At 38.5% G+C, this 26,483-nt stretch overlaps 1 non-coding gene across 1 annotated transcript; it reads right to left on the minus strand.

Annotated features, from left to right (window-relative positions):
- Positions 1-24,845: 24,845 nt before the first annotated feature.
- On the minus strand, positions 24,846-24,953 carry LOC148555793 (small nucleolar RNA R71). The gene has a single exon (XR_015887504.1). It is a non-coding gene; the product is annotated as a small nucleolar RNA R71 (small nucleolar RNA).
- Between the last annotated feature and the right edge of the window lie 1,530 nt (positions 24,954-26,483).

The raw sequence follows: 26,483 nt of genomic DNA on the forward strand, positions 1-26,483 counted from the left end.
TTCATTTAAGAAAAGTGATGGATTCATAGGACATTCATATCTTTAAGACATAGACACTTAGATACTAGTGATCATATAGTAAAGACACAAACATAATTAAACATGAAGCATAGTAAACGAAAAACAGGAAAATAAGAACAAGGAGATTAAGGAATGGGTCCACCTTAATGAGGGTGGTATCTTCCTCTTCTTGAAGAACCAATGGTGCTCTTAAGCTCCTCTATGTTTCTTACTTATCTTTGTTGCTCCTCCCTCATAGCTCTTTGATCTGCAGTCAAATGCTCTACCACTGAACTATGGACCCTTGAGATGAACCTCTCCATCTCTCATGACTTGAAGGTGGAAGCAACTGCCTTCCTTTTCCTCTTTCTAGAGGTCTCTCCGGCCTAGGTGCCATAAATGGTTATGGAAAAACAAAAAGCAACGCTTTTTTTCCACACCAAACTTAAAAGGTTTGCTCGTCCTCGAGCACAAGAAGATAGAAGGGAGTAGAAGGAGAAGTGTGAATGGGTGGGTATGGGAGGGAAATGGTTTGAATTGGAATGGTGAGGTAGGTGGGGATCCTGTGGGGTCCACAAATCAAGTGGGGTCAAGGACTTAACAACCCTGCTCCAATTAGGCATGTAAAACGCCCTTGCTGTGCAATCCTGGCATTTAACGCCAGACTGCTGCTTGTTTCTGGCGTTAAACGCCCAAATGTAGCCTGTTTCTGGCGTTTAACGCCAGGCAGATGCTTGTTTCTAGCGTTAAACGCCAGCTTGGTGCTTGTTTCTGGCGTTTAAATGCTAGACTGCTCTCCTCCAGGGTGTGCTGTTTTCAATGCTGTTTTTCATTCTGTTTTTGATTTTTCAGTAGTTTTTGTGACTTCACATGATCATCAACTTAATAAATCACGAAATAACAAAAAGAAAATAAAATAGATATGATTAAATAGCATTGGGTTGCCTCCCAACAAGCGCTTCTTTAATGTCAATAGCTTGACAGTGAGCTCTCATGGAGCCTTACAGATAATCAGAGCAAGGTTGGAACCTCCCAACACCAAACTTAGAGTTTGGTTGTGGACTCCCAACACCAAACTTAGAGTTTGAATGTGGGGGTTTTGTTTCACTCTGTATTGAGAGAAGCTTTTCATGCTTCCTCTCCATGGTTACAGAAGGAGAACCTTGTGTCTTATAGTTTGCAATGTCTGCAAACCACAGAGCTTCCTGAATAGCAAATAATTGCTCATCCGCAAAAGGTTTCAGAGATCTCAGTAGGAGGGAGGTATGCTCCTACTACTGGTTCTATCCGGGACAGGTGATCAGCTACTTGATTCTCTGTCCCTTTTTTGTCTCTTATTTCTATATCAAACTCTTGCAGAAACAACACCTATCTTATGAGCCTGGGCTTTGAATCTTACTTTGTGAGTAGATATTTAAGAGCAGCATGGTCAGTGTACACAATCACTTTTGATCCTACTAAGTATGATCTAAACTTGTCAATGGCATAAACCACTGCAAGCAGCTCTTTTTCTGTGGTTGTGTAATTTTTCTGGGCATCATTTAAAATGCGGCTAGCATAATGAATGACATGCAGAAGCATGTTATGCCTCTGTCCCAGTACTTCACCAATGGCATGGACACTGGCATCACACATTAGTTCAAATGGTAATGTCCAGTGATGGGAAAATTTGTGGAAAAACGAATTTCCAAAACACCCAAATCTAACCGGCAAGTATACCGGGTCGCATCAAGTAGTAAAACTCACGTGAGTGAGGCCGATCCCACGAGGATTGATGGATCAAGCAACTTTAGTGGGTGATTAGTTTAGTCAAGCTAACATTGAGTGATTTGAGTGACAATTGAAGCCAACAGAATGTAAATTTGCAGGAATTATAAAGTGTAGAAAGTAAAATTGCAAGTAACTTAAAGAGCAAGAAATGTAAATTGCAAGAATCTTAAATTGCAAGAAAAGTAAAATTGCATTAAATGTAAAGGGAAGTGGGTGCTGGAAATTAAAAGAAAGCAGTAGATCAAGTAACTGGAAAGTTAAATTGCAAGAAGAATAAAAGGAATTAGGATTTGGGATGCACAATTAAACAAGGAAATATGTAGAGCAATAAATCCGAGGAAGTGATAAAATGCAATAGATCTCAACAGAGAAGGAAAATTGCTTAAAGAAGCAAAACAGAAATATAACTCAATTGCAAAATCTAAATGAGAGGTTGAAGATCTCAAGGGTTGGAAGAGACTAGAAAACAAGTCTAGATCTCAAATCCTTCCTTGATCCAACAAGAACAATTGCAAATTGAAAATGGAAAAGTAAATTGCAAAAGAAAAGAGAGCTTGAAGCAGTAGACAGAATTGAAATTTAAATTCTACAATTATGCAGAAAGCAAACAAAAGATCTCAAGGTAACCAACAGAGAAATTAAAATGAAAACTCCAGATCTCAGGACCCAAGAGACTAGATAACCAAGTTTAGATCTCAACGCCTTCCTAGATCCAAATTCAGAATTCAATTGCAAGAAAAGTAAAGATCAAGCAGTAGAAGAAAGGAATTCAAATATTGGTTTCTCAAAAAGTGCAGTAAATAAAACAGAGAGATCTCAGGGTGAGATTGAAATAGAATTCCTTCAATTCTCCAACACCCAAGATTCAAACAAAGAGTAAATGAAATTGAAAATAAGAAAACGAAGAGGAAGAGAAATTCAATTCTCCTTCCCCAAGACTCAAAATCTCAAATTAACTCCTAACCAAAAGCTCTCCCAAAATCGCTTAGTAAAAACTAAAACGGAAAAGCTCCCCAAAAACTTAAATTCTAAGCTATTTATACACTCTCTTCAAATGATCTTCAAGCCTTGAATTGGGCCTTTGCTCTTGATGGAATTGGGCTGACAAAAGCCTCTGTTGATTGCACTTGGAGTTGGAGAGAGACCCATTGTGAATCAGGACATAAAGCACAAAAGCTTGAGTCAAAGTTTGAGACAAACTTTTGCTCAAGCTTTTTATATCAGCCCCCCCCTTTTGCTGATATCCACGTTTGAGCTAAAGTTTGAGGTCAAACTTTTAGCCAAACGTGGATCCCCTTGTGTGCATGTGTGGGGTGCTACTTTGTCCTCTTGTCAACGTTGCCAATTTCATGCCAACTATAGACTATTATATATGGTTGGAAAGCTCTGAATGTCAGCTTTCTAACCCAATTGAATTCACCCCAATTGGACATCTACAACTCACGTTATGCCCCTTTGAAGAGGACAGGGTCGCTGGCTTTGGTGTGCAGCGTTTGAGGTAAAGTTTGCCTCAAATGTGGTCGAAAACGCCAGTTCTGGAGACTCAAACGTATTGTCCACCCCATACTATTATATATTGCTGGAAAGCCCTGAATGTCTACTTTCCAATGCCGTTGGAAGTGCATCATTTGGAGCTCTACAGCTCGAGTTATACTCCGTCGAAGGTGCAGAGGTCAGTTGGCCTCACTGCAGGTTGCCACCATGTTCGTTTATGCTCATTGCGGGGCTGTTTTCTCCCTCAATTTTAGTGTCCACCATGCAGTGCCATATATGCTTGGAAAGCTCTCGATTCCTACCTTCCATTGCTTTTTGAATCACCTCATTTGGAGGTCTGTAGCTCAAGTTATTCTTGTTGGAAGTATACCCCTTCAGGCTGTTGCGGTGTGTGGCGCCAACGTTTGCCAAAAAGCTTGAGGCAAATGTTGGCGCAAGCTTTTCTCCTCCAGGGTGTAGGTTTTGTGATGCCAACGTTTGCCAAAAAGTTTGAGGCAAACGTTGGCTCAAGCTTTTTTTCCAAAAGTTTGAGCTGAAGTTTGAGGCAAACTTTGGCTCAAGCTTTTTTCCTCTGGGGTGTTTTCAATTCTTCCAAAAGTTTGAACGAAAGTTTGAGGCAAACTTTGGCTCAAGCTTTTTGTTCTCTCTTGCTCCTAGCCATTCCTTCTTTCTTCAACCTTCTTCAAAACTCTTTTCACCTATCATCAATCAACCAACACATCAAAGCTATGCTCAAAATCATGAGTTTGTTATTCTTTCATAATATATGACAATTATAGCATAAAAACTCATGAAATTGCATTAATTCATCCATGGTTGATTGAATCAAAGGAAACATGGAAATCTACCCAATTGGCTTGCTTATGGCTCAAGAAAGTGCATAAAACCTATTGAAAACAAAGGAAAAAGCATAGAAAAGCATGACATGATGGCATGTCATCACAACACCAAACTTAAACCTTGCTTGTCCCCAAGCAAGAAAAGAATCATGCAATAGAGATTGACAATCCAAGGTAAGAAGAATAGCAACTCAATGTTCATGATAAGCTAGTTTTCTAAGCATGCTACAATCACAAAAGAAATGTAAATGATTGATGCTTCTATCTAGCTCATTTTATGAAATCTTTTCCTTATATTTCTTCCTTGAAACAAGCTTTTTGATTTTCTTATTAGCTTCTCCTTTTGGGTGCTTTGCCCCATGAGTTAATAACAAAGCTACGACTTCTAAATGCGTTGTTTTCAAGTATTACCACTTGATACATAAGCACCACAAGCATTTGATTAGAGGACTTCATTAAGCTCATTTTTTCTTTTCTTTTCTTGACTCTCTAATCATTGATGCTCAGAGCCTTGAGCTTTGAGAGAGTGCTTTTGCACTTTGAGCCTAACCTTGACTTCTAAATGTTTTGTTTTCAAGCATTTGGCTTGATACATAAACACCACAAGTACTTAGCAAATAAATTGCCATCGGTACTCAGAGCCTTCAGCTTCCTCATTCTTTCCCTTTTTCTTTTCTTGCTTTAATTGTATTTGCTTCTTCAAGGTTTTCATGATTTTCAAAAGATTTCACAAAATGTACTAGATGAAAACTTCAATTGAATAAAATCCAATGCCATTGAGCAACAATTAATCATACTAGCTTTCCAATACTTGTATGCACATGCTAAACTCTTCTTTAATTCCTTGTTTGTTTATGATCATGATGCTTTACTGCTTTTGAATTCACAAAACTCAAGTTGGTAATCATAATGGCACAGCACCATGTTGCAATTTAGAAATCAAACTATGCCTTTTCATACACACATGCATACAGAGAAGGTAAAGACAATCATGCAGTTTATAGTGCTTGAAACAAATGAGAGGAAAAGGAACTTTACAACCTTGTAGTTCATCTTCTCTATTGTTGTCATTTTCCTCCCATTCTTCTCCTTCCCATACCAAACTCAGAATGCTTGCTCATCCTCAAGCAACTATTAGAACCGTGGCTATGGGGCTAAGATGGATCATGAATGTCTTACACAAGAAATGTTAGTAGTACATGTGTTTCAAGCAAGCAAAATTAAAGATAATAATCAAGGCACAAGAGACAAAGACATTGTGATTGCAAACTTAAGAAGGTGAGCATAATACTTTGCATAAAGAATAAGTGGCACACCAAACTTAGTGTGACATTTTCACTTGGAATTGATGCAAGTATCTTGTAAGGATTAGAACCAAATTTTGTTACATAGCAACACCAAACTTAGAATGCAACCATATGTCAATTTATTGAAATTTAAACTAAACAAAGGAAGAAAACAAAGCAGAGAAAAAATGTTACCTACGGTTGGGTTACCTCCCAACAAGTGCTCTTTTAGTGTCATTAGCTTGACATGTTGTTCTTCACTTTCTTCCTCTTCTTCCAGTTTGTTAAGAGGAATGACTCCAAGAGGGGAGAAGTTTCAGTTATTGTCCCCTGTCTTGGTCTTCTTTCAACAAGCTTCCTTGTGAAATTGGCTTGATTGATCTTGCTTGCTGGATCAGGGGGAGGATTGTTTGCAGTTGACCTTCTCATGAATGTTGTCCTTGGTATCTTGGTCACAATCCTCTTCTTGGTGCTTTTGTCAATTACCTTCACTTCTTGAATGTCAAGACATGGTTGCTGTGTGATTATTGGAGTGATTTCTTCATTAAGAGCCTCTTGTATTGGTGGTTCCATGAGCCCTTCCTTCATGTGATTTTCTGCTTCACTTGAGTGTGAATTCTTTGGAATGACTTCCTCACTTTCATGCTCCTCCACTCCTTTCTTTGCACCCAACATTTGACTTAATAGTTCTTTTATGGAGGAGGTTTGTTGTTCTTCCCAAGATTTCTTCATCTCTTCTTCATATTTTTCGATCACAGATTCATGGGAAGTTTGTGAGGGTTGTGAATGTTCCTTTGTTACCTCAAGTGCAGTTTCATTTTCAACCACCTCATTCTTCATTGAAAGTTCACTTGATGCAGTGGCCTCCTTATCTTGCTCTTCCACTTTCTCCTTCATATCCATCAATTGGCCTTCATTTTTCTTGCTCAGTGGTTCTAAGCTCCTCCTTATTTTATCTAAATCTCCATTCATATTTTTGAAGAGAGCTTCTTGCCTTTTCCAGGATTGTTCTTGTCTTTCAAAAATTCCTCTGGACTTTTGAAGGAGATCCTCTGAATCACAGTTTGAAGAATTGTTGAACTCATCACAGTATGGATTGCTAAGATTTCTTTGATTTTGACTTTCCCAGTCACAATATGAGTAGTTGTTGGACTCATCAAAATCTGGATCATATTGTGTCTCTGAGAAGTGTCCCATATGATTCCCTCGCTCATCTTGTGTCTCTGAAGCAATTCTCCATGGATTGGAGTGCTCAGAATCTGTTAATTCTTGGTGATATCCCTAGCCACCATTAGAGGTTGGTGATGGTGGGTGATATCCTGAAAAATTTTGTTTGACTGCAAGATGAGTTGAACTCCATTTGTATTTTGCAAAACACAACACCATTGAAAATTGAAATTCATGTCTCAGAGACAGAATTTCTCAGTGAGGCAAAAACACAAACACCTTGGCTTCAGTTTAAAACAGGGAACAAAAACAAAAAAAATGCTTGATCTAAACTTCTCACCCACCTAATCATTGTTGATCTAAATCAATCCCCGGTAACGGCGCCAAAAACTTGATGGGAAAATTTGTGGAAAAACAAATTTCCAAAACACCCAAATCTAACCGGCAAGTATACCGGGTCGCATCAAGTAGTAAAACTCATGTGAGTGAGGTCGATCCCATGAGGATTGATGGATCAAGCAACTTTAGTGGGTGATTAGTTTAGTCAAGCTAACATTGAGTGATTTGAGTGACAATTGAAGCCAACAGAATGTAAATTTGCAGGAATTATAAAGTGCAGAAAGTAAAATTGCAAGTAACTTAAAGAGCAAGAAATGTAAATTGCAAGAATCTTAAATTGCAAGAAAAGTAAAATTGCATTAAATGTAAAGGGAAGTGGGTGCTGGAAATTAAAAGAAAGCAGTAGATCAAGTAACTGGAAAGTTAAATTGCAAGAAGAATAAAAGGAATTAGGATTTGGGATGCACAATTAAACAAGGAAATATGCAGAGCAATAAATCCGAGGAAGTGGTAAAATGCAATAGATCTCAACAGAGAAGGAAAATTGCTTAAAGAAGCAAAACAAAAATATAACTTAATTGCAAAATCTAAATGAGAGGTTGAAGATCTCAGGGGTTGGAAGAGACTAGAAAACAAGTCTAGATCTCAAATCCTTCCTTGATCCAACAAGAACAATTGCAAATTGAAAATGGAAAAGTAAATTGCAAAAGAAAAGAGAGCTTGAAGCAGTAGACAGAATTGAAATTTAAATTTTAGAATTATGCAGAAAGCAAACAAAAGATCTCAAGGTAACCAACAGAGAAATTAAAATGAAAACTCCAGATCTCAGGACCCAAGAGACTAGATAACCAAGTCTAGATCTCATCGCCTTCCTAGATCCAAATTCAGAATTCAATTGCAAGAAAAGTAAAGATCAAGCAGTAGAAGAAAGGAATTCAAATATTGATTTCTCAAAAAGTGCAGTAAATAAAACAGAGAGATCTCAGGGTGAGATTGAAACAGAATTCCTTCAATTCTCCAACACCCAAGATTCAAACAAAGAGTAAATGAAATTGAAAATAAGAAAACGAAGAGGAAGAGAAATTCAATTCTCCTTCCCCAAGACTCAAAATCTCAAATTAACTCCTAACCAAAAGCTCTCCCAAAATCGCTTAGTAAAAACTAAAACGGAAAAGCTCCCCAAAAACTTAAATTCTAAGCTATTTATACACTCTCTTCAGATGATCTTCAAGCCTTGAATTGGGCCTTTGCTCTTGATGGAATTTGGCTGACAAAAGCCTCTGTTGATTGCACTTGGAGTTGGAGAGAGACCCATTGTGAATCGGGACATAAAGCACAAAAGCTTGAGTCAATGTTTGAGGCAAACTTTTGCTCAAGCTTTTTATATCAGCCCCCCCCTTTTGCTGATATCCACGTTTGAGCTAAAGTTTGAGGTCAAACTTTTAGCCAAACGTGGATCCCCTTGTGTGCATGTGTGGGGTGCTACTTTGTCCTCTTGTCAACGTTGCCAATTTCATGCCAACTATAGACTATTATATATGGTTGGAAAGCTCTGAATGTCAGCTTTCTAACCCAATTGGAATCACCCCAATTGGACATCTACAGCTCTGAATGTCATCATCCAGTCTGGTGCAGAAATAACTGGTGCTGTGACCAGCTTACCTTTCAGAGTTTCTAACGCCTGCAGACACTCTGTGTCAAACATAAATGGCGTGTCAGCAGCTAGCAGATTGCTCAGAGGTTTTGCAATTTTTGAAAAATCTTTTATAAACCTCCAATAGAATCCTGCATGCCCCAGAAAGCTTCTGATTGCCTTAACATTGGTGGGTGGTGGTAATTTTTCAATTACCTCTACCTTAGCTTGATCCACCTCTATTCCCTTGTTTGAAATTTTATGCCCAAGGACAATTCCTTCAGTCACCATAAAGTGACATTTTTCCCAATTTAGAACCAGGTTAGTCTCTTGGCATCTTTTCAGAACAAGTGCTAGATGGTTAAGACAGGAGCTAAATGAGTCTCCAAATACTGAGAAGTCATCCATGAAGACTTCCAGAAATTTCTCTACCATATCAGAGATGATAGAGAGCATGCACCTCTAAAAGGTTGCAGGTGCATTGCACAGACCAAAAGGCATTCTTCTGTATGCAAATACTCCAGATGGACATGTGAATGCTGTTTTCTCTTGGTCTTGAGGATCTACTGCAATTTGGTTGTAACCTGAATAGCCATCCGAAAAGTAGTAGTATTCATGACCTGCTAGTCTTTCTAGCATCTGGTCTATGAATGGTAAATGGAAGTGATCCTTCCTGGTGGCTGTATTGAGCCTTCTGTAGTCAATACACATACGCCACCTTGTAACTGTTCTTGTAGGAACCAGTTCATTTTTTTCATTATGAACCACTGTCATACCACCCTTCTTAGGGACAACATGGACAGGACTCACCCAGGGGCTATCAGAAATAGGATAAATAATCCCAGCCTCTAGTAACTTAGTGACCTCTTTCTGCACCACTTCCTTCATGGCTGGATTTAGCCGCCTCTGTGGTTGAACCACTGGCTTAGCATCATCCTCCAATAGGATCTTGTGCAAGCATCTTGCTAGGCTGATGCCCTTAAGGTCACTTATGGACCACCCAAGAGCTGTCTTGTGTGTCCTTAGCACTTGAAGTAGCGCTTCCTCTTCCAGGGGATTTAAAGCAGAGCTTATGATCACCGAAAAAGTGTCACCTTCTCCCAGAAATGCATATTTCAGGGATGATGGTAATGGTTTGAGCTCGAGTTTAGGAGGTTTTTCCTCTTCCTGAGGAAGTTTTAGAGGCTCTTTCAATTGCTCTAAATCCTCCAGATCAGGCTGAACATCTTTAAAAATGTCCTCTAGCTCTGATTCGAGACTCTCAGTCATATTGACCTCTTCCACTAGGGAGTCAATAATATCAACGCTCAGGCAGTCGTCTGATGTGTCTGGATGTTGCATAGCTTTGACAACATTTAACTTAAACTCATCCTCATTGACTTTCAGGGTTATCTCCCCTTTTTGGACGTCAATGAGGGTTCGTCCAGTTGCTAGGAATGGTCTTCCTAGAATGAGAGTTGCACTCTTGTGCTCCTCAATTTCCAGCACTACAAAGTCAGTAGGGAAGGCAAATGGCCCAACCTTAATAATCATGTCCTCAATTATGCCTGATGGGTATTTAATGGAGCCATCAGCAAGTTGAAGACAGATCCGGGTTGGTTTGGCCTCTTCAGTCAAGCCAAGCTTTCTGATGATGGATGCAGGGATTAGGTTGATGCTTGCCCCAAGATCACATAAAGCTGTCTTGGTGTAAATACCCTCTAATATGCATGGTATCATAAAGCTCCTAGGATCTTTAAGCTTTTCTGGGAAGCTTTTCAGAATGACTGCACTGCATTCTTCAGTGAGGAGAACTCTTTCAGTTTCTCTCCAATCCTTCTTATGACTCAAGATATCTTTCATGAACTTGGCATAAGAAGGTATTTGCTCAAGTGTCTCTGCAAACGGAATCTTTATTTCAAGAGTCCTGAGATAGTCTGCAAAGCGAGCAAATTGCTTATCCTGCTCCTCTTGGCGGAGTTTTTGAGGATAAGGTATCTTGGCTTTGTACTCCTCAACCTTGGTTGCTGCAGGTTTATTTCCTACAGAAGTGGTTAGGAAAGCCTTTTTTAGAGGGGTTGTTATCAGCACTTGTGTGTGTCTGATCCCTCACTGGCATTTGAATGCCAGGGTTGGAAGCTTGATTGGCGTTGGACGCCAACTTCCTACCTATTTCTGGCATTTGAACGCCAGAACTGAGCTTCCATTGGGTGTTTGACGCCAGCTCCTTGCCTGTTCCTGGCATTTGAATGCCAGAACTGTGCGTGCGTTGGGTGTTTAACGCCAGCTTTGCACCCTTTTCTGGCATTTGAACGGCAGAGTTATTCCTCTCTGGGCTCTTACTGTTCTCAGAGGGATTTTGGATAGTATTTTGCTCATCCTCTGTCAGTTGTTCTTTTCTTGGCTTTTTGCTGCTCTGAAGTGAGGTATTTAATGTTTTCCCACTTTTTAATTGAACTGCTTGGCACTCTTCTATTATTTGTTTTGATAACTGCTGTTTTGTTTACTTCAACTGTACTTCCATATTCATATTAGCCATTCTTGTGTCTTGTAGTATCTCTTTGAAATCCACTTCCGGGGCTCACTTGGTGTGTGCTTGGGCTGAGCATTGAAGTTTTCATGTGTAGACACATTTTTTGGGGTTAAACGCCAGGTTGTAGCCTGTTTTTGGCGTTTAACTCTGGTTTGCAACCTGTTTCTGGCGTTTAACACCAGAATAGGGTAAAGACTTAGCATTAAACGCCAATTTTCATCGTCAAAGATTGGGCAAAGTATGGACTATTATATATTTCTGGAAAGCACTGGATGTCTACTTTCAAACGCAATTGAGAGCGTGCCAATTGAACTTCTGTAGCTCCAGAAAATCCATTTTGAGTGCAGGGAGGTCAGAATCGAACAGCATCTGCAGTCCTTTTTCAGCCTCTGTATAAGATTTTTGCTCAAGTCCCTCAATTTCAGCCAGAAAATACTTGAAATCACAGAAAAACATACAAACTCATAGTAAAGTCCAGAAATATGATTTTTGCATAAAAACTAATAAAAATATACTAAAAAGTAGCTAGATCCTACTAAAAACTACATGAAAATACCGCCAAAAAGCGTATAAAATATCCGCTCATCACAACACCAAACTTAAACTGTTGCTTGTCCTCAAGTAACTAGAAAAATAAAATAGGATAAAAATAAAATCAAGAGGTCATAACATCTCAGAGTTTTACATGAATCTCAAATTCTCATTAGATGAGCGGGACTAGTAGCATTTTGCTCTGAACAGTTTCGGGACCTCAATTTATCCTTTGAAGTTCAGAATGATTGGCATCTATAGAAACTTAGAATTTAGATAGTGTTACTGATTCTCGTAGTTTAGTATGTTGATTCATGAACACAGCTACTTTATGAGTCTTGGCCGTGGCCCTAAGCACTTTGTTTTCCAGTATTACCACCGGATACATAAATGCCACAGACACATAGAGGTGTCCAGAGTTCTTAAGCACACTCTTTTTGCTTTGGACGACGACTTTAACCGCTCTGTCTCTCTCTTTTTTTTTTGCAAGCCTTGTTCTTCACTGCTTTTTCTTGCTTCAAGAACCAATTTTATGATTTTTCGGATTATCAATAACATTTCTCCTTTTTTATTATTCTTTCAAGAGCCAACAATTTTAACATTCAAAAACAACAAATTCAAAAGACATATGCACTGTTCAAGAATTCATTCAGAAGACAAAAAGTATTGCCACCACATATAAATAATGCGAATTTTTCTTATTAAGAACTCGAAAATAAAACTGCCTCCTTATTCTAAAAATCTGCTATTTTATTCATGTTTAATGATGATGAGAAAAATAAATTATAGCTTACTTGGAGATAATAAAATAAAAACTAAAAATAAAAATAAATATATTAATTACTACTATTCAAGTGACTCCTAAGGTAGATCTCTAATAGCAAAAGTTATCACAGAGTTAAGATTAGGACTCAACAACCTTTATTTTGGGAGGTGGATCCTCTTTTAATCTGTGGGGTGTTTGGCCCTTCAAGAGACAGCTTCTGACGCTTCAGCTCCTGTAGCTCATGCCCTTGCTTCTCTTGTTCCTTCAGCAGTTTGTAGAGCATGCTATTTTGAACTTGCTGTTCTTCTTTCAGTTGATCCATAGCTTCTTGCAACTTGGTGACAGATGCTTCTAGGCCGTTCCAGTAGTCAATTTGAGGGATTTCTGGGAGGAACTCCTGTACCCTCCTTTTGATGGAGTTATCCTGCACTTGTTGTCCCTCCATTAACTTTTTGGTGATTGGTTGCTCGACTGAGATATACTCGTCCACTCCCATCTTCACCCCAGCATCTTTTCATAGCAGAGAGATTAGGTTTGGGTAAGCCAATTTGGCATCAGTGAAGTTCTTGTTTGCAATTGTGTAGAGCTCACAAGAAATCAGATGATGAATCTCCAATTTGTTTTCCAGCATAATGCAGTGGATCATCACTGCTCTTCTGATAGTGACTTCAGAGCGGTTGCTGGTGGGCAGTATAGAACGCCCAATGAAGTCCAGCCAGCCCCTAGCAATTGGTTTGAGATCTCCTCTCTTGAGTTGATTTGGGACACCCTTTGCATTGGTTATCCACTTGGTTCCAAGGATGCATATGTCCTCTAGAACTTGGTCTAAGCGCTTATCAAATCTCACCATTCTCCTATTAAAGGATTCTGGATCATCTTGTAGTTGAGACAGCTTGAAGACCTCTCTTATTTTGTCCTGGTGGAAGTACATAATCTTTCCTCTGACCAAGGTTCGAAAGGTATAGAAGGCGGCTCCAGTTAATCTCTGCTTATCTGTTTGCCACAGATTTGTGTAGAATTCCTGAACCATATTTCTACCCACCTTTGTCTCAGGATTAGCCAGAATTTCCAGCCTCTGTTTTGAATCTGCTCTTGGATCTCTGGATATTCATCTTCTTTCAGATCGAATTTAACTTCCGGGATCACTGATCTTAGACCCATTATTTTGTAGTAATGGTCTGCATGTTCTTTAGTTAAGAACCTCTCTTGATTCCAAAGTAGTTTTGGAATATTCTCTTTCTTGCCTCTTGAAGTGGTTTGTTTTTGTTTAGGAGCCATGATCTTAGTGAGTCTTAGCTTAGTGATCACGAAAAGCACACCAAACTTAGAGGGTTGCTTCTCCTCAAGAAAAAGAAAGGAAATGAGAGGAATAGAAGCAGAGACAAAGTCGAATTATGGGGGAGAGGGGGTGGCCGAATGTGAATTTAAAGAGGAGGGGGTGTGTTCGAAAATTGTGAAAAAGATATGCTAGAAGATATGATTTGTGAAAAGATAATTATGATATGCAAAGGATGTAGTTTGAAAAGATAAGAGAGAGATTTGAAAAAGATAAATCTAATTTTTGAAAAGATAGTATGCTGATTTGAAAAAAGATTTGAAAAGAATTTAAAAAGATAGATGAGTTTTAAAAAAGATTTGAAAAGAAGTTGAAGAAGAATGAAGAAAAAAAATTTTTTTTTTTGAAGTTGAAATTGAAAGATGATAATTTGTAACATGTTTATGCAAGAAATTATGGATGAAATCATGAAAATTTGAAAAAAATTGAGTTGGAAAACAAAACTTCCTCTCCCCCCACAATCCTGGCGTTAAACGCCCAATTGTTGCTTGTTTTGGGCGTTTAACGCCCAGCTGATGCTGCCTTTGGGCGTTTAACACCCAACTGTTGCTTCTGGCTGGCGTTAAGCGCCAGAAATCCTTTGTCACTGGGCATTTTTCTAAACACCCAAGATGCTGCAGTTATGGCATTAAGCGCCCAGAATGGTACCCATTCTGGCGTTTAACGCCCAAAATACCCCCTTACTGGCATTTTTGTGCCAGTGAGCTCCTTTTCTTTGCTTTATGCTCTGAATTCTTCTGTAACTCTGTGAACTCCTGCAAATGTTAATTTAATCTTAAAGATAATTTATATCAAACTCATATAATTATTATTTGCATAATAAATAAACATTGCTAATGGCTGGGTTGCCTCCCAGCAAGCGCTTATTTATTGTCTTTAGCTGGACTTTACCGAGCTTTTAATCTAGTCTCAGCTTTGAGCATTCTTGCTCAAAATAACCTTCAAGATAATGCTTGATTCTCTGTCCATTAACAATGAACTTCTTATTAGAATCAATGTCTTGAAGCTCCACATAGCCATATGGTGACACACTTGTAATCACATATGGTCCCTTCCACCGGGATTTTAGTTTCCCGAGAAATAATCTGAGCCTAGAGTTAAACAGCAGAACCTTTTGTCCTGGTTCAAATACACTGGGTGACAATTTCTTATCATGCCACCTTTTTTTTTCTCCTTGTAAATTTTTGCATTCTCGAAAGCATTGAGTCTGAATTCCTCTTGCTCATTTAACTGGAGTAATCTTTTCTCTCCAACTAACTTAGCATCCAAGTTTAGGAATCTGGTTGCCCAGTAGGCTTTATGTTCCAGTTCCACGGGCAGATGATAGGCCTTCCTATACACAAGCTGGTATGGAGAGGTTCCTATAGCAGTCTTGAATGCTGTTCTGTATGCCCACAGAGCATCATCCAAGCTTTTTCCCCAATCCCTTCTACGGGTAATTACAGTCTGTTCCAGGAATCTTTTTAGTTCTCTATTAGAGACTTCAGCTTGCCCATTTGTCTGTGGATGATATGGAGTTGCTACTTTGTGGCTAATTCCATATCGGACAATAGCAGATTAAAGCTGTTTATTACAGAAATGAGTGCCCTCGTCACTGATTAGTGCTCTAGAGACACCAAACCTGCTGAAGATATATTTTGGAGGAACTTCAGCACTGTCTTAGTATCATTAGTGGGTGTTGTAATTGCCTCTACCCATTTAGATACATAGTCTACTGCCACCAGAATATATGTGTTTGAGTATGATGGTGGGAAAGGCCCCATGATGTCAATACCCCATACATCAAATAACTCAATCTCCAAGATCCCTTGTTGAGGTATGGCGTAACCATGAGGCAGATTACCAGCTCTTTGGCAGCTGTCACAGTTACGTATAAACTCTCGGGAGTCTCTATAGAGAGTAGGCCAGTAGAAGCCACATTGGAGGACCTTGGTGGCTGTTTGCTCACCTCTAAAATGGCCTCTATATTGTGACCCATGGCAATGCCATAAGATCTTCTGTGCCTCTTCTTTGGGCACACATCTACGGATTATTCCGTCTGCACATCTTTTAAAGAGATATGGTTCATCCCATAGGTAGTACTTTGCATCAGAAATTAATTTCTTTATTTACTGCCTGCTGTACTCTTTGGGTATGAATCTTACAGCTTTATAGTTTGCAATATCTGCAAACCAAGGTGTTTCCTAAATGGCTAACAAGGTATTTATGCCCCTTCCACTGGTTCTATCTGGGACAGATGATCTGCCACTTGATTCTCTGTCTCTTTTTTGTCTCTTATTTCTATATCAAACTCTTGCAGAAACAAAACCCATCTTATGAGCCTGGGTTTTGAATCCTGCTTTGTATGTAGATATTTAAGAGCAGTATGGTCAGTGTACACAATCACTTTTGATCCTACTAAGTATGATCTAAACATGTCAATGGCATAAACCACTGCAAGCAATTCTTTTTCTGTGGTTGTGTAATTTTTCTGGGCATCATTTAAAACACGGCTAGCACAATAAATGACATGCAGAAGCTTGTTATGCCTCTGTCCCAGTACTGCACCAATGGCATGGTCACTGGCATCACACATTAGTTCGAATGGTAATGTCCAGTCTGGTGCAGAAATAACTGGTGCTGTGACCAGCTTAACTTTCAGAGTTTCAAACGCCTGCAGACACTCTATGTCAAACACAAATGGCGTGTCAGCAGCTAGCAGATTGCTCAGAGGTTTTGCAATTTTTGAAAAATCCTTTATAAACCTCCTATAGAATTCTGCATGCCCCAGAAAGCTTCTGATTGCCTTAACATTGGCAGGTGGTAGAAATTTTTCAATTACTTCCACTTTAGCATGATCCACTTCTAGTCCCTTGTTTGAAATTTTATGTCCAAGGACAATTCCTTCAGTCACCATAAAGTGACATTTTTCCCAGTTTAAAACTAGGTTGGTCTCTTGGCATTTTTTCAGAACAAGTGCTAAATGGTCAAGGCAGGAGCTGAATGAGTCTCCAAACACTGAAAAGTCATCCATGAAGACTTCCAGAAATTTCTCTACCATATCAGAGAAGATAGAGAGCATGCACCTATGAAAGGTTACAGGTGCATTGCCCAGACCAAAAGGCATCCTTCTGTAGGCAAACACTCCAGAAGGACATGTGAATGCTGTTTTCTCTTGGTCCTGAGGATCTACTGCAATTTGGTTGTAACCTGAATAGCCATCTAAAAAGCAGTAGTATTCATGACCTACCAGTCTTTCTAGCATCTGGTCTATGAATGGTAAAGGAAAGTGATCATTCCTGGTGGCTGTATTGAGCCTTCTGTAATCAATACACATACGCCACCCTGTAACTGTTTTTGTAGGAACCAGTTCATTTTTTTCATTATGAACCACTTTCATACCTCCCTTCTTGGGGACAACTTGGACAGGGCTCACCCAGGGGCTATCTGAAATAGGATAAATAATTCCAACCTCCAGTAATTTGGTGACCTCTTTCTGCATCACCTCCTTCATGGCTGGATTTAGCCGCCTCTGTGGTTGAACCACTGGCTTAGCATCGTCCTCCAATAAGATCTTGTGCATGCATCTTGCTAGGCTGATGCCCTTAAGATCTCTTATGGACCACCCAAGAGCTGTCTTGTGTGTCCTTAGCACTTGAAGTAGTGCTTTTTCTTCCTGTGGATTTAAAGCAGAGCTTATAATCACCGAGAAAGTGTCAACTTCTCCCTGAAATACATATTTCAGGGATGGTGGTAGTGGTTTGAGCTCGGGTTTAGGAGGGTTCTCCTTTTCCTAAAGAATTTTTCAGAGGCTCTTTTATTTCCTCTGATTCCTCCAGATCAGGATGAACTTCTTTAAAGATGTCTTCTAGCTCTGATTTGAGACTCTCAGCCATGTTGATCTCCTCTACCAGGGAGTCGATGATATCAACACTCATGCAGTCTTTTGATGTGTCTGGATGCTTCATTGCCTCAACAGCATTCAGCCTGAACTCATCCTCATTGACTCTCAAGGTCACTTCCCCTTTTTGGACATCAATGAGAGTTCGTCTAGTTGCTAGGAAAGGTCTTCCTAGAATGAGAGTTGCACTCTTGTGCTCCTCTATTTCCAGCACTACAAAGTCAGTGGGAAAGGAAAATAGCCCAACTTTGACAATCATGTCCTCAATTATGCCTGATGGATATTTAATGGAGCCATCAGCAAGTTGAAGACATATCCGGGTTGGTTTGACCTCTTCAGTCAAGCCAAGCTTTCTGATAGTAGATGCAGGGATTAGATTGATACTTGCCCCAAGGTCACATAAAGATGTCTTGGTGCAAGTACCCTCTAATGTGCATGGTATCATAAAGCTTTCGGGATCCTTAAGCTTTTCTGGTAAGCTTGTTAGGATGACTGCACTGCATTCTTCAGTGAGAAAAACTTTTTCTATTTTTCTCCAATCCTTCTTATGACTTAAGATCTCTTTCATGAACTTAGCATAAGAGGGTATTTGCTCAAGTGCCTCTACAAACGGAATCTTTATTTCAAGAGTCCTGAGATAGTCTGCAAAACGGGCAAATTATTTATCCTGTTCCACTTGGCGGAGTTTCTGAGGATAAGGCATTTTGGCTTTATATTCTTCAACCTTAGTTGCTGCAGGTTTATTTCCTACAGAGGCAGGTTGAGAAGCCTTCTTGAGGGAGTTATTATCAGCACTTGCAGGTGTCTAATCCCTCACTGGCGTTTGAACGCCAGGATTGGACGTGGATTGGGCGTTTAACGCCAGATTCCTACTCTTTTCTGGCGTTTGAACGCCAGAACTGGACATGGATTGGGCGTTTAATGCCAGCTTTTCACCCTTTTCTGGTATATATATATATATATATATACGTCAAACTTATTCCTCTCTGGGCTCTTACTATCCTCAGAGGGATTTTGGTGCTCATCCTCTGTCAGCTGTTCCTTTCTTAGCTTTCTGCTGCTTTGAGTTGAGGTATTTAACATTTTTTCACTTCTTAATTGAACTGCTTTGCATTCCTCTGTTATCTATTTTGATAATTGCTGTTTTGTTTGATTCAGTTGTGATTTCATATCCTTGGTAGCAATTTTGGTTTCTTGTAGTATCTCCTTAAATTCTGCTAACTGCCTTGTTATAGAAGATAGTTGCTGATTGAGTTCAGCAATTTGTTCCTGAGGACTAAAGTCAGTTGATACTACCTTAGCTTTTTCTTTCATGGAGGACTCATTACTTATGTACAAATGCTGATTTCTAGCAACTATATCAATAAGCTCTTGAGCCTCTTCAATAGTCTTTCTCATGTATATAGATCCACCAGCTGAGTGGTCTAGAGATATCTGAGCTTTTTCTGTAAGCCTATAGTAGAAGATGTCTAATTGCACCCACTCTAAAAACATTTCAGAGGGGCATTTCCTTAGCATCTCTCTGTACCTCTCCCAGGCGTTATAAAGGGATTCATCATCCTCTTGTTTAAAGCCTTGAATGTCCAGCCTTAGCTGTGTCATTCTTTTTGGAGGAAAATATTGATTCAGAAATTTGTCTGATAACTGTTTCCATGTTCTTATGCTTGCTGTGGGTTGGTTATTTAACCACCTCTTAGCTTGATCTTTTACAGCAAACGGAAATAGTAACAGCCTGTATACGTCCTGATCTACCTCCTTGTCACGCACTGTGTCAGCAATTTGCAAGAACTGCGCCAGAAACTCAGTAGGTTCTTCCTGTGGAAGACCGGAATACTGGCAATTTCGCTGCCCCATGATAATGAGCTGAGGATTTAGCTCAAAACTGCTTGCTTTGATGGGAGGTATACAGATGCTACTCCCATATACAGCAGTAATGGGGTTAGCATATGACCCCAGAGTCCTTCTAGACTGTTCATTTCTATTTAGGTGCATGATGGATAAAATGGGATTGATATGAATTGCAAATAAAATATATATATATATTTTTTATTTTTTATTTTATTTAAGTAGAAATAAACCGAATAATTAAAAATAAATTAAAAAAAAATAATTAGAAATTAAAATGTAAATTTCAAAAACTAAGAGAAAATTAAATTTGAAAACTAAAATAGTTACTTAATTAAGAAGATTTGAAAAACTTTGGATATGATTTTTGAAAAAGATTTCGGATTTTGAAATTTCAAAACTAAGATAAGATAATATAGAAAGTTGTAAAATAAAAATATGAATTTTTAAAGGAAAATTCGAAAATTAATTAAAATAAAGAGAAAATATATTTTTGAATTTAATGAAGAAAGAGAAAAACAGTAAAAATGACACCAAACTTAAATTTTTAGATCAAAATAAAGGAAACAAACAGGAAAGCTTTGAATATCACGATGGACGCTAAGAACAACTTCTAAAAAATTTTTAAGAAAATAGAAACACAAAAAACACCAAACTTAAAATATGAAACTAAACTCAAATAGAAAAACTCAATTATTAGTTTAAAAATTTTCGAAAAAAATTGAAAAAGAAAATAAGGATTCTAAAAAAAAAAGTTTCAACCAAAAACAATAATAGAAGACACAATTTTAGTGACTCTAAACAAAAAAGATAAATTTTTCCTAATCTAAGCAACAAAATAAACTGTCAGTTGTCCAAACTCGAACAATCCCCGGCAACAGCGCCAAAAACCTGGTGCACGAATTGTAAATCACACTTTTCACAACTCGTACCACTAACCAGCATGTGCACTGGGTCGTCTAAGTAATACCTTACGTGAGTAAGGGTCGATCCCACGGAGATTGCCGGCTTGAAGCAAGCTATGGTTATCTTGTAATTCTTAGTCAAGATATCAATGATAATTCTTAATTTCAATAGTAAAAAGTAAAGAGCATCCAATAAATACTTGTTATGCAAGAATCGAGAACAGATTGAGGTTTTGGAGATGCTTCGTCTTCTGGATCTCTGCTTTCCTCCCATCTTCTTCTTCACACACGCAAGGCTCCTTCCATGGCAAGCTGTATGTTGGTGGATCACCGTTGTCAATGGCTACCATCCGTCCTCTCAGTGAAAAGGATCCATGTACATGGCTAATCATCTGTCGGTTCTCACTTGTGTTGGAATAAGATCCATTGATCCTTTTGCATCTGTCACTACGCCCAATACTTGTGAGATTGAAGCTCATCACAGTCATTCCTTCCTGGATCCTACTCAGAATACCACAGATAAGGTTTAGACATTCCGGATCTCAGGGATGCTGCCAATTTATTCTAGCTTTTACCACGAATACTCTGGATTAAGGGATTTGAACGCTCTGTTGTCAGGAGAGGCAATCAGACTCCTGAACCAGGAGCCCAAGAGATATACACCCAAGCTATTACAGATAGAACGTAAGTGGTTGTCAGGTACGTGTTCATAGGTTGAGAATGATGATGAGTGTCACGGATCATCACATTCTTCACGGTTAGGTACGAGTGAATATCTTAGAACAGAAACAAGCGTGTTGAATAGAAAATAGAAGTAATTGCATTAATTCATCGAGACACAGCAGAGCTCCTCACCCCCAATCATGGAGTTTAGAGACTCATGCTATAGAGATACAATGTAAAACGTGAAAATGTCATGAGATGCAAAATAAATCTCTAAAAGTAGTTTTTATACTAAGCTAGTGACCTAGGTTTACAGAAATTGAGTAGACTAAGATAGATAGTCCAGAAATCCACTTTCGGGGCCCACTTGGTGTGTGCTTGGGCTGAGCATTGAAACTTTCATGTGTAGAGACTTTTTTTGGAGTTAAATGCCATGTTGTAGCCTGTTTCTGGCTTTTAACTCTGGTTTGGAACCTGTTTCTGGCGTTTAACGCCAGAATAGGGTAAAGACTTGGCGTTAAACGCCAATTTGCGTCATTAAAGCTTGGGCAAAGTATGGACTATTATATATTGTTGGAAAGCCATGGATGTCTACTTTCCAAAACAATTGAGAGCGCGCCAATTGGGCTTTTGTAGCTCCAGAAAATCCATTTTGAGTGCAGGGAGGTCAGAATCCAACAGTATCTGCAGTCCTTTTTCATCCTCTGAATCAGATTTTTGCTCAGGTCCCTCAATTTCAACCAGAAAATACCTAAAATCACAGAAAAACACACAAACTCATAGTAAAGCCTAGAAATGTGATTTTTGCATAAAAACTAATAAAAATATACTAAAAAGTAGCTAGATCCTACTAAAAACTACATGAAAATACCCCCAAAGAGCGTATAAAATATCCGCTGATCAATAGTGCACCCAATTGTCAAAAATTTGGAGGGAAAACACAATGGGACACCAAACATAAAAATTTTAAGATCAAAACACAAACAAAACACAAGAACACTTTGAAGACTAACAAGAACACGAAGAACAAGACTCAAAGAAATTTAAAGAACACAAGAACACATAAAGAACACTAAACTTAAAATTTTTAGAAAACTAAAAGGAAATTTTAAAAAATTAAAGAAAAACAACAAGAAAACACCAAACATAAAATTGAAATAATATTTAACGAAATAAAAATTATTTTTAAAAGAATTTTAATAAGGAAGATATCAAAAAAATAAAAAATTGCCGTAATTAATAAATACAGAGACTTAAAGAAGCAAAAATTTACCAATAACATAAACAAAAAGACTCAAACAGAGAACAAAGATGAAACAAAGAAAATAACAATATTTTTTTAAAAAGGTTTCTAATTTTCGAAAAAATTTGGAGAATAAAAATAAAGATTCAACAAGAACAAAAACGAAGAATCTCAAACAGAAAGCTAAGGATGCTTGAAAATAAACTTTTTGAAAATAGGTTTTTTGGAAAAAGATTTAAAATTTTGGAAAAAAAAAAGGAAGAAGAAAATAAAAATTAAAAGACTCAATTAGGAATGATAAAGAAAATAAGATAATGGTTACCTCAACAATCCCCGGCAACGACGCCAAAAACTTGGTGCCCGAATCCCCACACCTTCATACAGCTGTACCAGCAAGTGCACTGGGTCGTCCAAGTAATACCTGAGCGAGTCAGGGTCGATCCCACGAGAATTGTAGCTTGAAGCAAGCTATGGTTGTCTTGCAGGTCTTAGTCAGGCAGAATCAGAAGGTTGATAGATAAATATTTATGGGATTATTTAAAATAAGGATAGGAATTATACGCTGGGAATAGTAAATAATGGGAATAGAGTTGAAGATGGTAGTTGCTTTGCCTTTCTGAATTAACTCCGGTATTACTGCTCTCTTTGCTTGTGAGTGATTTCTTCAATGGCAGGCTGTATGTGATTGACACTGGTTTGAGCAGCTACCAATACTCCTCCAGATCTGAACCCCAGGTTTAGTGCGGATCCATTCTGATTGAGGGTGAAGCTCGTACAGTTCATTCTCCTTGATGATCCTACTCAAAACTACACAGACAAGGTCGAATCTTCCAGATTAGAGGAATGCTGCGCCTTTGGTTCTAGCCTTTACCACAGAGACCCTAATCTCCCCGTAAATCGGCTAAACTGATGTCTCGAGAAGTCCCCAACGAAGTCGTGGATTAGTTGTCTGAGAGACGTATATTCAAGCTTGTGGTTCATCAATGTTCGATAAAAGACGCACTCGGAACCCATGTAGAATGTGATAACCTTATGCCAGTCCAACACATTCATAGTGATGAAGAACGAATATATATCTTAGAATCAATCAAGCACGGATCGAAGAGAAACAATAATACTTTTATTAATTCATAGGACTCAACAGGGCTCCTCCCCTCAACCTAAGAGGTTTAGAAACTCATACTGAAGAGAGAATACAATGGAAAAACGTGAATAATGCTGAATGGTGTATGACATGTTCGAATGATTATGTATCTATTCAAAACGCCCAGTGAGGAAGGAAAACTAGCATTAAACGCCAGCCAAGTACCCTGGCTGGGCGTTAAACGCCCAAAAAGGTAGCATTTTAGGCGTTAAACGCCATAATGGATGCCATTCTGGGCGTTTAACGCCAGGAGGACACTAGAGGGAAGATTTTGTTTTTAATTCAAATCTTTTACAAATATTCATAATTTTTCAAAATCAAATCTTTTTCAAATCATATCTTTTCAAAATCAATTTCTTTCCATTTTTTTTAATTATTATTATTTTCAAAAATCCTTGCTACAATTAATGATTTAACTCAAAATTTTCAAGTTGTTACTTGCCTATTAAGAAAGGATCAAATTTTAATTCTAGAATCATATCTTTTAATTTCCTGTTAGTCAAGTAATCAACTTTAATTTTAAAAATTTCTCTTTTTAATTTGATTCTCAATCATATCTTCTCAATCATATCTTTTCAATTACATCTTTTTCAAAATTAATTTTCAATCATATCTTTTTTATTTCTAATTTCAAAATCTTTTCCAAAAATCACTTAATTTCTTTCCCAATCTTAGTTTCCGAAAATCATTTACCAAATTTTCAAAATTTCTTTTAATCATTTTAAAATCTTTTTACTGTAATTTCGAAAATTCTTTCCCTCTTCTCAAATCTTTCTATTTAGAGGATTAACACTTCTCCATTATCAGCAATTCGAACTCTGTCCCTTTTGATAAGTTCGAATTCTCTCTTCTCTACCTCATCCTTCTATTTTTATTTTCCTCTGACACCTCAAGGAATCTCTTTACTATGACATAGAGGATTCCATATTTTCTTCTCCTCTCTTTTCATATGAGCAGGAGCAAGGACAAGGGCATTCTTGTTGAAGCTGATCCTAAACCTGAAAGGACCATGAAGAGAAAGCTAAAAGAAGCTAAAGTACAACTCTCTATAGAGGACCTAATAGAAACTTTCAAACAAGAAGAAGCCATGGCAGCCAAAAACAACAACAATTCCAATAATGCAAGGAAGCTGCTTGGTGACTTTACTGCACCCACTCCCGACTTCTATGGGAGAAGTATCTCAATCCCTGCCATTGGAGCAAACAACTTTGAGCTTAAGCCACAATTAGTTTCTCTGATGCAACAGAATTGCAAGTTTCATGGACTTCCATTGGAAGATCCTCATCAGTTCTTAGCTGAATTCTTGCAAATCTATGACACTGTCAAGACCAATGGGGTTGATCCCGAGGTCTACAAGCTTATTCTCTTTCCCTTTGCTGTAAGAGACAGAGCTAGAACATGGTTGGATTCACAACCTAAAGAATGCCTGAACTCTTGGGAAAAGCTAGTCAATGCTTTCTTGGCAAAGTTCTTTCCACCTCAAAAATTGAGCAAGCTTAGAGTGGAAGTCCAAACCTTCAGACAGAAGGAAGGTGAATCCCTCTATGAAGCTTGGGAAAGATACAAGCAATTGATCAGAAGGTGCCCTTCTGACATGCTTTCAGAATGGAGCATCATAGGTATCTTCTATGATGGTCTGTCTGAACTGTCCAAGATGTCATTGGACAGCTCTGTTGGAGGATCTCTTCATCTGAAGAAGACACCTGCAGAAGCTCAGGAACTCATTGAAATGGTTGCAAATAACCAATTCATGTACACCTCTGAAAAGGAATCCTGTGAATAATGGGACAAGTCAGAAGAAAGGAGTTCTTGAGATTGATACTCTGAATGCCATATTGGCTCAGAATAAAATATTGACTCAGCAAGTCAATATGATTTTTCAGAGTTTGTCTGGAATGCAAGCAGCAACAGTCAGTACCAAAGAAGCTTCATCTGAAGAAGAAGCTTATGATCCTGAGAACCCAGCAATGGAAAAGGTGAATTACATGGGAGAATCCTATGGAAACACCTATAATCCTTCAGGGAGAAATAATCCAAACCTGTCATGAAAGGAACAACAGAGGCCTCAACAAGGCATCAACAACAATAATGGTGGAAGAAATAGGTTTAGCAATGGCAAACGTTTTCCCTTATCTTCTCAGAACAAATAGAGAATTCTAAGTAGAACCACTCTGAATTAGCAACTATAGTCTCTAATTTAATTAAAGCCACTCAAAGTTTCATGACTGAAACAAGGTCCTCCATTAGAAATTTGGAGGCACAATTGGGTCAGCTGAGTAAGAAAGTTACTGAACTCCCTCCTAGTACTCTTCCAAGCAATACAGAAGAGAATCCAAAAGGAGAGTGCAAGGTCATCAACATAACCCACACGGCTGAACCTGGAGAGGAGGAATAGGCAGTGATCTCCACTGAGGAAGACCTCAATGGACGTCCACTGGTCTTTATGGAGTTCCCTGATGAGGAACCATGGGAATCTGAGGCTCACACTGAGACCATAGAGATTCTATTGAATTTACTTTTGCCATTTATGAGCTCTGATGAGTATTCTTCCTCTAAAGAGGATGAAGATGTTACTGAAGAACAAGTTGCTAAGTACCTTGGAGCAATCATGAAGCTAAATGCCAAGCTATTTGGTAATGAGACTTGGAAGGATGAACCCCCTTTGCTCACCAAAGAACTGGATGACTTGACTAGGCAGAAATTACCTCTGAAGAGACAAGATCCTGAAAAGTTCTCAATACCTTGCACCATAGGCACCATGACCTTTGAGAAGGCTCTGTGTGACCTAGGGTCAAGCATAAACCTCATGCCTCTCTCTGTAATGGAGAAGCTATGGATCCTTGAGGTACAAGCTGCAAGAATCTCACTAGGGATTTTCCATTGCTATTTTATGTTTTCTATAGGTTGATGATCATGTGTAGTCACAAAAACAATTGAAAAAGCAAAAACAAACTGAAAAATAGAATGAAAAATAGCACACCCTGGAGGAGAAGGCTACTTGCATTTAAACGCCAGTAAGGGCAGCAGAATGGGCGTTAAACGCCCAGTCTAGCACCATTCTGGGCGTTTAACGCCAGAAATGGGTACCAGACTGGCGTTTAATGCCAGAAAAGGGCAAGAAGATGGCGTT

Source organism: Arachis ipaensis, chromosome B6 (assembly GCF_059453495.1).
Source record: "Arachis ipaensis isolate K30076 ecotype BB chromosome B6, ASM5945349v1, whole genome shotgun sequence".
Classification (NCBI taxonomy): domain Eukaryota; kingdom Viridiplantae; phylum Streptophyta; class Magnoliopsida; order Fabales; family Fabaceae; genus Arachis; species Arachis ipaensis.